Source organism: Sciurus carolinensis, unplaced genomic scaffold (assembly GCF_902686445.1).
Source record: "Sciurus carolinensis unplaced genomic scaffold, mSciCar1.2, whole genome shotgun sequence".
Classification (NCBI taxonomy): Eukaryota; Metazoa; Chordata; class Mammalia; order Rodentia; family Sciuridae; genus Sciurus; species Sciurus carolinensis.
In genome coordinates this window covers 1,587,206-1,599,042 of record NW_025920145.1, presented here as the reverse complement: position 1 = coordinate 1,599,042, position 11,837 = coordinate 1,587,206, and the positions used below count along the sequence as shown (strand labels likewise).

Below are 11,837 nucleotides of genomic sequence, written 5' to 3'. Positions count from 1 at the left end.
CTCAGTGCTTTCCAGGCTTGGAAAAATAGAAAAAGATACATCAGGCAGTAAGGAGGAGTGGGATGTGAAAAATCACTGTGGCAGTGTTTTAAACAAATCTAATGGACACCATTAGTATATGTTTAAATAGAGCCGTTCTCATTGAAAAGTGAAAATAGTCATTCTTTTTTAAATTTTATTTGTTCTAATTAGTTGTATATGACAGTAGAATGTATTTTTACATTTTGATAGATAAAACATAAATAGAACGTAATATATAGTTCCTATTACAATGAAATTTACAAACACAAGGTATAACTCCATGGCTCCTAATGTGTTCACAGAATTGTCCAATAATGACATAATTTAATTTTAGGCATTGACTTTTTTTAGTGCTGCTGGAATTGAACCCAGAACCTCATGCATGATAATCAAGTATTCTATCACTGAGCTACACAACAGGTCCTTGTTTTAAATTTTGGTTTTGAGACATGGTTGTGCTAAGTCACCCAGATTGAATTCAAACTTGTGATCTTCCCTCTTTAGTCTCCTAAGTACTTGGGATTACGGGTGTGTACCATCATGACCAGGCATCATTAAAATATCCTTTATCAGCATCTTTCCTGGAATTTACATATAATTTAATATTACATTATATATTTTTCATTTATTTTAATATTAATGTAACACAATTCCATTTGTTCAGTGTTCTGCTTTGTCATTCCTAATAATGATTTCTACCTAGATTTATGTAATTTTACGGCATATCTTTCATCACATCAAGAAATTAAAATGAGGGAGGTGGCCAGAGCTCCGCCATGGCGGTGTGGGGCCCTAGAAGTGGTAGTAGCCGCGGCTCCCAAACCGGGTGGTTGGAGCTGCTTGCGGTGCTGCAGGGATTTGGAGGCCACAACTCTCGGCCGCTGCGACCATCCGGTGTGCTACCGCTGCTCCACCAAGATGCAGGTGCTGTGAGAGCAGCGCTACTGTTCCCTGTGCCACGAGGAGCTGCGCCAAGTGGTCTTTGGAAAGAAGCTTCCTGCCTTTGCCACAATCCCCATCCAGCAGCTGCAGCACAAGGAGAAATATGACATGGACTTTGCAGATGGAAAGGTGTTTGCCTTGTACAGGCAGTTGTTGCAGCTTGAGTGCCCGCAGTGCCCCCAGCTGTCGCCCTTCGGCCTTTTCGGGGACCTGGAGGAGCAAACGCGGAAGCAGCATGAGCTTTTCTGCTGCAAACTATGCCTGAAGCACCTCGAGATCTTCACCTCCGAGCACAAGTGGTACTCGCGCAAGGATCTGGCTTGGCACCGCATGCAAGGGGATCCTGAGGACACATCATACTGTGGACACCCGCTCTGCAAGTTCTGCAATGAGCGGTACCTCAACAACGATGAGCTGCTGAAGCACTTGCACCGAGACCACTACTTTTGTCACTTCTGTGACTCAGATGGGGCCCAGGACTACTACAGCGACTATGCACACCTGCATGAGCACTTCCAGGAGAAGCACTTCCTGTGTGAGGAGGGACACTGCAGCACAGAGCAGTTCAGCCATGCCTTCTGCACTGCGATCCACCTCAAGGCACACTGGACTGCCTGTCACAGCCACAGCTGTGCTAAGGCACGCCTAAACTGCCAGATTGACCTGCAGTTCAGCTTTGCACCACAACACTCACGTCGTAGTGACAGGATTGTCAGTGGTGAGGACTATGAGGTGGTGGACAGGTACAACTGCCAGGGTCGATTGGGCCGGGCCAGCAGGTGTGAAGCCTAGCAGAGCCATCAAGGAAGCTGGAGGTAAAAGAGGGAAGAAAAGGACTGAGAAATGGCTGCTGCCATCCAGGCATCAGTGACTGCACAACAAGTGGAGACTCCCAGGAGTTAGAACCCGGAGGAGTGTGGCAGTCCTAGGAAGGAAGAGGCTGCAGCTCAGGGCCCATGAGCCCCACTGCCCCTGGCACCTAACCCGGGCTCAGGGTGAAGGCTCAGGCCCCAGGGAGGCCTCAGCAAATGGTCCTGAAGGCCAAGAAGACTGCCTGGACCTGGGCCCAGGGCTCACCCCACAAAGCACCCTCCTTCCCACTCCAAAACTCAAGGATGAAGATTTCCCAAGTCTCTGTACTTCTACTTCCTCCTGCTGCACAGGGGCAGCCCCAGGGCTTGTGGGGCTAGTGCTGGTGTACCCTGGTCCACCAGGGGTAGAAACACCTTCCAGAAGGAGGACTTCTCTGCCCTAGTGTCCTCTGCATCCAAGCCCAGTACCACCCTACCAAGCCTCATCTCTGCCTGGAACAGCAGATGCAGCAATAAAGGGGCTCCACCCATTCCAGGGACCCAGGCTGACCCTGGAGCAGTCAGAAGGCTGAGAGGGGAGTAGGGATGGACGGAATGGTGGCCTGCCACCTGCAGAGGAGCAGGGCAGTGGCCTTGGTGCCCAGGAGTTGCGAAGCATGCCCACTGTGGCAGTTGCTTCTCTGCTGGAGCTAGCCTCTACCCAGACCTCCACCAACGTTGGCAATAAAAAGAAGGTGGGCTCTGAGAAGCCTGGTACCACACTGTCCCTGCCACTGCCCTCTGACCATACCACAAAGCCCCAGGCTGAGCAGGCCCCTGAAGCTCCTGTGAGTAGAGCAGAGGGCCAGTAGCTGTCATCATCAATGGATGCACAGAAGGGCCAACCCTGGCATGGAGCACCCCCAAAGGATCCCCGGAACTCCCAAGACTCCTGGGGTCCCTTCCTTGCCCCACTCCCCAGGAAGACTTCCCAGTGCTGGGATGCCTCTGACCACCCAGGATGCCTCCTCCCCTAGGCTTCAACACTGTGGTGCTTCTGAAGGGTACACCACTCCCATTTACACCAGGCCTGGCTCCTCCTTTCAGCAATCACCCCCCACCCCCGGCTTCTCCAGGCTCTTGCCCAATCCCCACCCAGCCTGTATCCCCAGACCTACCACCACCACCACCACCGCCACAAAAGCACCCATGCTGACATCCACACCACGAGCCTACTTGGTCCCTGAGAACTTTTGGGAGAGGAACCTACAGCTCATCCAGTCCATCAAGGGCTTTGTGCAGAGCAACGAGGCCCACTTCAGCAAGTTTAAGAGCCACTTGGGGGAGTTCGGACAGGGAATGATCTCTGCAGCAGCAGTAAAAGAGCTGCCAGGGCCTGCTTGGGAAGAACTTCCAGAAGATCTTCAGTTAGCTGCTGGTGTTGCTGCCTGACACAGCCAAGCAGCAGGAACTGCTGTCTGCACACATGGACTTCCACAACCATGAGAAGCCCCCAGGCACGATGTCCAAGAGGACTAAGAAGAGTATATGGCAGGTCAGCACCCAGCAGGTGGGCCTGGACTGCTGTGTGTGCCCCACCTGCCAGCAGGTGCTGGTGCAGGTTGACGTCAGTAGCCACTAGGCGCTGCTCACTGCCCAGGACAATGACTTGCCCATCCCTTCAAGCCATTGCCAGGATCATCACATAGCTCCTGCCAGTGTAGGCTGAAGCTGTCACACCTGTGTGTCTTCTTTCTCCTTCCTTCCTCCCCCCAGCTGCCAGGCAGCCAGGTAAGGTCCTGGTAAGGCTGCTGCTCAGACCTCTTGGTTGGTCAGCCTGCCAGGGGTTCATCAGGAAGGTCCACCCTGTGCCATCAGCACGCCATCATGCAGAAGTTCCACCCCCTGCTCATCAGTGGGCTGGTCTTGGTTTGTATTCTTGTGCTTTCAGAAAGTGCCAAGGGAGTGAAGGGCTGGGATGCCAGGACCTCTGCTTGTTGTCACAGTCAGAGGCTTCAGTGACACATACTGGACCCTCATGAGCCTGAGCTGAAAGCTGTGGATCCCCTAGTGCTGGAGTTGGCTGTTGAGTGTGTCGTGTAAACAGTTCATAATTCAAGAGTGTTCAGGATTAAAAGCAGATAAAATTGTGCTACTTGAAGTTGAATCTTTGTATGAGACAAGCTGAATCTGGGATCTCAAGTTGCCTCTGATCTTTTATAAGACAGTTTATCTTCAAATAAATTTATTTTGCAGTAAAAAAAAGAAATTAAAATGTTTTGAATAAATAACAAGAACCAATTATCTTTTCTTCTTATGAAAATCTATGCAGTGCTTTTGCCTAGAATTAAATATCCTATCCTTAACCCTCTCAACCACTCCCACTCAGTAGCAGAAGAGAGTGGATTAGAGATAGTTCCAACAAGTTTGAGGAGAGGATATTTTATGAGAGAGTGATTAAGGACCTGGGAGCTCCTCAGGGGAAGCCCTTGGTTGAGGTCACAGTCTGTGGCCACCTGAGGGGTTAATCTGAGAGAGGATTGGCCTGTGCCTCCTGATGCTGAGGTGTCTCAGGGGGGATGAGAGCTTGCAGGTACACCTCTGGTGAGGAAGGAGTGAGAAGAAAGGGCATATTCAGAGCAACTATAGCCCATGTCCATCAACTGCAGGGTTCAGTGCTCAAAGGACAGTGCAGAGAACTGAGGAAACAGATTTGCATGACCTTCCCAGGTGCACGTGGGTTCAGGCTCATGTGAACCCGGGCCATCTGCACTGGCACCAAGGACCAATGTCCTGTGCTCTGATGGCTCTGCATTGTCTCATCTACATGAACATGGTTCCCACACACAGCATCTGCAGGTGTGTTGACAGCCCATCTCCATGGCCTCCTAGAAGGCTCATTCTGATTCAGGAGGCACTATGCGGTAGCCAGTGAACAATGGGATCTAAATTTAAACTCTCAACCTCAGCAGCAATGCACCTTGGACTAAGAATTTTATTTGGATAGCCCAGGAGGAATATGAGCCATGAGCCCTCCAGGAAAAGAGAGCACACAATATAGTGCCATCTGTTGACTGAACATTTCAGGCTGAAAATAAGTGTCCTTCAACTACACAGCAAAAGACCTGAGTCTCATTTCTGTGCTGTCCTCTCCTCTCCAGGCTTTTCCCATCCATGATAGTGGTCCAGCAGCAGCTCAGTCCAGGATGGTGAAGCAAACTCCTCTGTCACTCTTATCCTATGTCCACATGGAGTCCACTCCCTTAGTAATTTATGAGCAACCCCATCAATGTGCTGATAATTACTCTGTATCATACTGACCTCCTGGAGCTCTGCTGGAGGAAGAGACCCCTCTAATGTCAAGGTAAGATGCCCCAATGTGATGGAAAATAGTTTGCTGTTTTATCTTATTTTCAAATGAATTTTTTTATGAAAATGTGACATTGTACATGACAGATGACATGGAACTTTCCCTGGGGATGGGAATGGATTACCTCTTCCAGTAGGTGACACTGGGTCAAAGAGGGCATGCCATTGGCAGTACCAGCCTGTTAACTGTGTGGTAGGTAGGGGCCTGTCCTCAGCTCCATCTTCTTCCTGGATCAAGAGGCTTGTAATTTCCCACCAAGACCAACACAAGAAATAACAGCTCAAGGAACATCACATCATTTCACTGGGTGTGTGGCCCCTGCCTTGGGGTCTTTCACTGGATATCAATCCTCAAAAAAATAAGAGGAGAAGAGAAACCTCAGTCCACAGTTCATACCATCCTATAACTGCCATGGTCTCAATATCAACTAACAACAGGAACAGTTCTATCACCATCCTCACTGAAAGAAGTCCTAGTTGAGGAGAAATGTGTGCTTTCCTGCTGGCTTAGCCCTGGGAGCCTCTGTCCTGTCTCCTGCTGGGGAGCACAGGAGAGTGTAGGGACCAAATTCACTTTTCAGGTGACAAAACCTGGCCCCTTGTGAATAGGCAATTGGAACTCTGTCGTGTGACTTGCTTGGCCATTTCCACGTGTGAATCTGTGTGGTGTGTTGTTAGTAGCATGGATGTGTTACTTTCTAGACTCAAATATCCTATAATAGCAAAATTGGTAGATTCTACCCTACCCCTGACCTCAAAGAGTGTCCACCAGTTATGCTTGTGCTTAGGAAATAGATGCTATGTGACTTTCACTGGGACATGGATAATCACCAAGGAAAAGCAGAGCAGGGAAAGTTCCATCTTCCTTAATTTTGTCTCCTCAGAGCAGCCTTTTTCTGACAGGTGGACATAAGCCAGTTTATACATGTAGAAATTATATTAATTACCATGAAAAAAACAAAGTAATATTCCCAGTCCCTCCCCACACTTCTGCATTCACCATCCCAACACTGCTGTTCCTAGTAAAGAGGAAAATCCCACCCTCTCAGAATCATCTGGTGGACAGAGGTCTGATCCTGGCCTGGGCTCCCTGACTAGGAGTTATTAACACAGTGCGTGAATTGCAGCTGCAACTCCAGCTCCATAGGACTGATGCTGAGGGCTGCAATGATCCTAGGCATGTGGGAAGTGATACCCTGAGTATGTTAGTTATTACAGATGTGAGTGATAATTGCTGAATCTCTGAACCCAAAGAGTCTACTTAAGTTCTGAGAAACCAGGGGAGGATCAGGATACGGTGTGGGCAGCATGGCATGCAAGAAGCTAATGACTTTGTCATTGACCATTGTGTCTCTAAAGACTCCACAAATAATGAGAAAGTATGATTCCAGTTGTGACCATGAAGAATCTCCAGGTAGATTCCAAAACTGAGGCAGCACCCAAGGGAAGAACATTTCTGGGAGTCATTGAGTTATAACTGCACAATTGGAGACAGGGCAAGGGGTATGAAATCAGAAAGAAATAAGAAATGTGTCTTTTCAACTGCTAAGAGTGTAATAAAAGTATTTATGCTTATGGGTTTTGAGTTCTTCATTCCTTGTCAACTTGCTTTACTGCTGAGGTTGCCTTTCCTGCAGATCCGCTGTCTCCTGAATCTGTCCCAGACACACCACATCCTGGGTTTGTTTGGGTAATGTCTCTTGTGAATGGAGCATAAAGACTTTGGGTGGGGTCTGGTGCTGACCCCCAGAGCAGGTGTCTGATGGACCTCAATCTCTCATGGGCTTCTCAGAACTTGGATATGGGCAGGATGATGTCCCAGGGAACTCAGGTGAGACTTTGTAAGCTGGGTCTGCTGGACTTTCAGTTCTTGCTCAGCAACCTCATGGTTTTCTCCTGGCTGTTTTCTTCCTGGTGCACTGATGCCCTCATGGTCAGGTAACCTGAAGAATCCACAAAGTGTGAATTTAGCATTTACATTCAGCATTTACATTTAAGGAGAAAAACTTTTTTTAAAAAAAATACTGTTATCATGCTTTATTTTGCTTTAAACTTCTCTAAAATATCAGTAAGAGAGAAAAGTAATGACCCACATTTCTGTTAGGCTTCTATGTTTCACTTAAGCATTTTGTTGCTGCTTTTATCTTTATGTATGAAATTACAGATATACCAGATCATGATTTTAGGATGATCCCATGGTAACTGATGCTGGCTGCATGCATTTGGACTTGAGTGTGGATGTAGTTTTCTTCTGTCAGTTTTGTCATTTACTTGTGGAATCACTGATGTCCCCTAGTGCTGGTTTTATCATCACAGTATTGGCATAAATGTAAATTGACCAAAAAGAAACAGAGATCAGCACAGTGAACTTGACCTTTTGCCTTTTTCATGGAGAGCAGTATCCTGAGTCCCTGCACACCCCTCCACACTGAGCTACAAGCAGCCTCTGAAAAGAAGTTGGGAGATCCTAGGAGCAAAGGACAAGGCTGAGCCAGGTTGTGTGTGTCACTCAACAACTTGTGTTACTGTGTATGTGACTGCTGTGCCCCACAGCACAGGAAGAATTGGGTTTGGACTCAGGCTGGGCCTAACACTCGGGCGGTCAGCCTGACTCCAACCAGGGAGACTGAGAATCAGGCAGGAACTAAGACCTGAGTGACAGTGATCTGTTAGGCATGGAGGTAGCAGGGAGTGGTTGTGCTGGTCCCAGTTTGGTGCAGCACTGTGTTGCAGGGGAGGGTAATGGTCCCCTAGAAGTCATCTGGCCTGGGAAGTGACCCCTGGAAATAGGCAAGCGGTGGAGCTTCAGCATGGCTCTCCCACCCAGCCCCATAGTCTAAGGCCTGTGCAGGACCAGGAGAGAAGCCTGCCTTGCTGCATTATGCCATGCTGTGTTCTGCAGGACAGCACAGGGGCAGCCCTCAGTTCTCCTGTCACTCCAAAGCAAGGGACGTGGCTCTCATAAAGGTGAGATGCCATCTCATAGAGCAATCATGGTTTAAGGGAAACCAGGGCCAGAACTGCACTTCCTTGCAGATGTTCTCTCTTTCCTGTCTACCATGAAAACACCACCTGGGCCAGACTTGCTCCCATCCTTCCTCCCCTGGGGTCTCCTCATCTGGTCTTCAGGTTTACTTCCCATACCTGGTCACTTTTGTTAGTTTTTGTAAATGAACCCTTGGAAATTGTTAATTTATGTTTTCAACAAAGCCACACCTTACTTCATGCTAAGATGTCAAACCATTCATATTTTAACAGCTTATTAATTACAAACTTCATCCACGTACTATGTTCAGTTCCACGGTTTGTGACATATTCAGAGAGTTGTGTAAAAAAATCACACAATTTACTTTTAGGCTTGACCTCCTTGCATAAATATTTTATATGTATATAATTTATTAAGTCACTTAATGTAATTTCCTTAATATAATAATTTAAATACAGTTCAGTGTATCTTTATTTTTCTCTTTCATTTTGTCTTTCTGAAAGAAGATATCTGGTTACATATAAATCCATTTAAAATGCACTTTTCACCAACTCAAGAAATTAAACTGTTTTAAATAAGCAATACATCAACCAAATATCATTTATTTTTGGAAAAACTGAAACTATACTTTGGTCTCTACAATTAATATTGCCCCATCAGTGGAGGTGCAGTCCTCTGGTCTATCATTAAGTACACACACACACACACACCTGAACATATTTTTATACTTATAATAAGTTGAAAAACTGTACTTAGAATATATCCTCTATGCAGTGTGTAAAGCAATTACCAAATAAGAACAAATAATGCAGACAATACTCCATAACTCAATAATGTACAAAGTCTATGGATACTCTGGGTTCTCCTGGGTTCTGTCAGATATTTTGAAAGGAAAGTGTCTGTTTATTTGAAGACACTCCCAGAGATGAGTCAGAGGGGACACCTACTACTTCATTTGATCAGGACAATCATGATCCCCACAGAAAGCCCTACAGGAAATGGACATTAAAAACCAAGTTTTTCTGAAAGATGTTGACAGATGCAGTACACATCTTGACTCAGAGAATTTTAAGAAAGAAGACAGGGGACATGTGATGGGAAATCCATGAGATTGATGAGGACAGAAGCCCTAATTTGGGGGTTCTGCCCAGGATGGTGGAGAGGGACAGCAGTGCCATTGGGTAACTAGAGTAGACAGAGGTAAGGAGGCCTGTGTGACATCAGAGAGAGTGCCAAGGCAGGTCCCATGTTGTAGCTATTGAGGGACAACCAGAGGAAATGGAACATCACCTCTTATCAACAAGTGTTTTAAGAGAGATTAGGGCAGTTTGGAGATAGGCCTCTGATGAGGGAGCAGAGCGCAGGGTGAGTGCTCAATGCTGGGTAATCAGGGTCATTTCATCATCACTTGGGAAGGCTGCAGGCTGAAGAGTTGTTCCATCAATAAGGAGATGGCGTTTTTTTCAGACTTACTTCATTAGTCACCATTTCGGCAGCCTGGTGGTCCTCTTCAGTTAATCAGAAGTAACTGATCATGAGGGCATTCCCAGAGGAGAGAAGCTCTTCTTGGCAGAACTGTCCAGGGGCAGCTGACTTGGAATGCCCTGCATTCTGATATTTGGAAAACCAGGCAGAGTGTCCACCATGGTTCTCAGCTGGTCATCGAGGACAGTGGGCAGTGTGAACTTGCTGGAGAGGGATGATCCCAAATTTGAACCTAATCCAGTCCTTCAGAAGGGCTTGAGGTAAACTTCTTTGTATTTTGGGGTCAGAGAAGCAGAAGGTTGGTCATGGACTGAGTCCTTCTCTTGGTCCTGCCACCTCTTCCAGGGCAGCTGCTCTCCCTACAGAAGTTTTGCTGTTTTAGGGAGTGAGAGGAGTTCCTACTTTAGTGGTCCAGGGTATAAACCTGGACTCTCAGGTTATCAGGGATGTCTGGTGCCACGGAATCAACTATATTTCTGATCCCAGGAATGGAACTCTGGTACATCACTCATTTTCTCTAAATGTCAGTGTCCTTCACTGATGTGCTTGAACATGCCCCTCAGATGCTCATGGGATGGAGGCTTGGTCTCTAGCGTGTCAGTGCTGAGGTGAAGGGCCTTTTGAGACCTGGGGTCCACTGCAGTCCTTATGGCACAGGGCACCACAGCTTTCCTGCAAGCTAGTCTTCAAATGGGTAGGTGATGGGATTACAGAGCCAGTTGGTTCCCACAGAAAGGGTTTTGGGCATAGTGAGGCCACCCCATAGCATTCACCCTTAAGTGTGGCTGGCACCCTTTCTGATTCTCTGCCATGTGGTGATTCCATCAGGGGATCCTCACTAGAGGGCACACAGATGATGTTGCCTGATATTGGGCTTTGAGACAAAAATTATGACATAAATTAACAGTTTTCTTTACAAATCATCCAGACTCAGGTATTTTATTATAACCACTCTTCATTGAACCCAATGCTGTTTCCCTTCAAGGCTGCCTGTAGTGTTTAAGAGTGCCAAAGACCTGTGTGGATAGTTCCTAGGGTGGTCTGGACCTCAGAGAATTTTCCTTTCCCTAACTGCAGATGCCCTCAAGAAAATCAGAAAATCATATTCCAGAATGAAAGTCTCTTTGACTCACTCCATGTCAGACCTGTGGAGTTACTGCCTGCTGTCATATGGAGCACCACCATGAGGCCAGTCAGCTGTGGGAGCCAGAATTGGGAACTCACTAGAGAAACACTTCTGCCAAGTCACATGCCTGGCTGCCTGCTCATGTCCCCAGAGTCAGTGGTGTTACAATTAGGGTTTGGGAATGAGTGTGCCTGAGGATGTACGTGTGTTTGGTTCCCCTAGATAATCCCGTGGGTACCTAGCACAATTCTCAATGTCCAATTTCAAATTCCACAGTAAAAGTCAGAACATTCTCTTCTGCATGGACTGGGACCAGCATCATGCCAATAGTATTTCATAGGCTTTTTTGTCTTCTGTGCCCACTGTATAAATGAATAGGCCATGACAGAGAAGAGTGATGCAGGCCTGAGGCAGATGTTGAGTGGAAGAGCCCGATGTGTGCCTGCACTCCAGGTTCATTGTGAATGCTTTAATCCAAAACTGGAGTTGCCATTCAGTCTCTCCTGAGGTAATGTGCCAGGGGAATCAAGCATTGTCAAGTCTGCCTGGAATTACTCAGTCTATAGATAGCTCAATCTCTACCCATCATCTGAGAGTCTCAGAGATCTCAAAACTGAAGGCAGTTTCTGCATATAGGTCTGTGAACATTTTCAATGTTCCAGTGTGAAAGAGACTTTTGAAGCCCATGTGCTTCTGGCCAGATCACAGATTCTGAAGCTGGGAGACACCACTTAGGAAGAATTTCCAGCAGGTAGAGGTTGGGTATACTTAACTCTCTCCAGTACACCACACATATCCAAATCCCAGTAAAAACGGGAGAGGGTTCTTGTATTCTGGACATTAAGGTGTGAGTCCTATTAGCTACACACTACAGATGTGATTACTGAGACTACTAAGAACTGAAATGTTCACTGACTGTTAGTCTGGGGTCTGTCACATTGGTGCAATACACCCTCAAATGTGATGAAGAGAGGCTCCATGTTCAAAGAGCATCTCTCCTTGTGACTCCCTCCCTCTACACTGGATTGGGAGTGCTCACAGAGGGAACTGGCTCACTCGACAAATTCACACTCAGTACTGCAAACAGAGGCAGGGTTCGTTGTTTGATTTTCAGCAA

General features: G+C 47.0%; 1 pseudogene; it reads left to right on the top strand.

The window, feature by feature from the left end:
• The first annotated feature begins 771 nt into the window (after positions 1 to 771).
• Positions 772 to 3,463, top strand: LOC124974375 (E3 ubiquitin-protein ligase ZNF598-like; annotated as a pseudogene).
• The last annotated feature ends 8,374 nt before the right edge of the window (positions 3,464 to 11,837 follow it).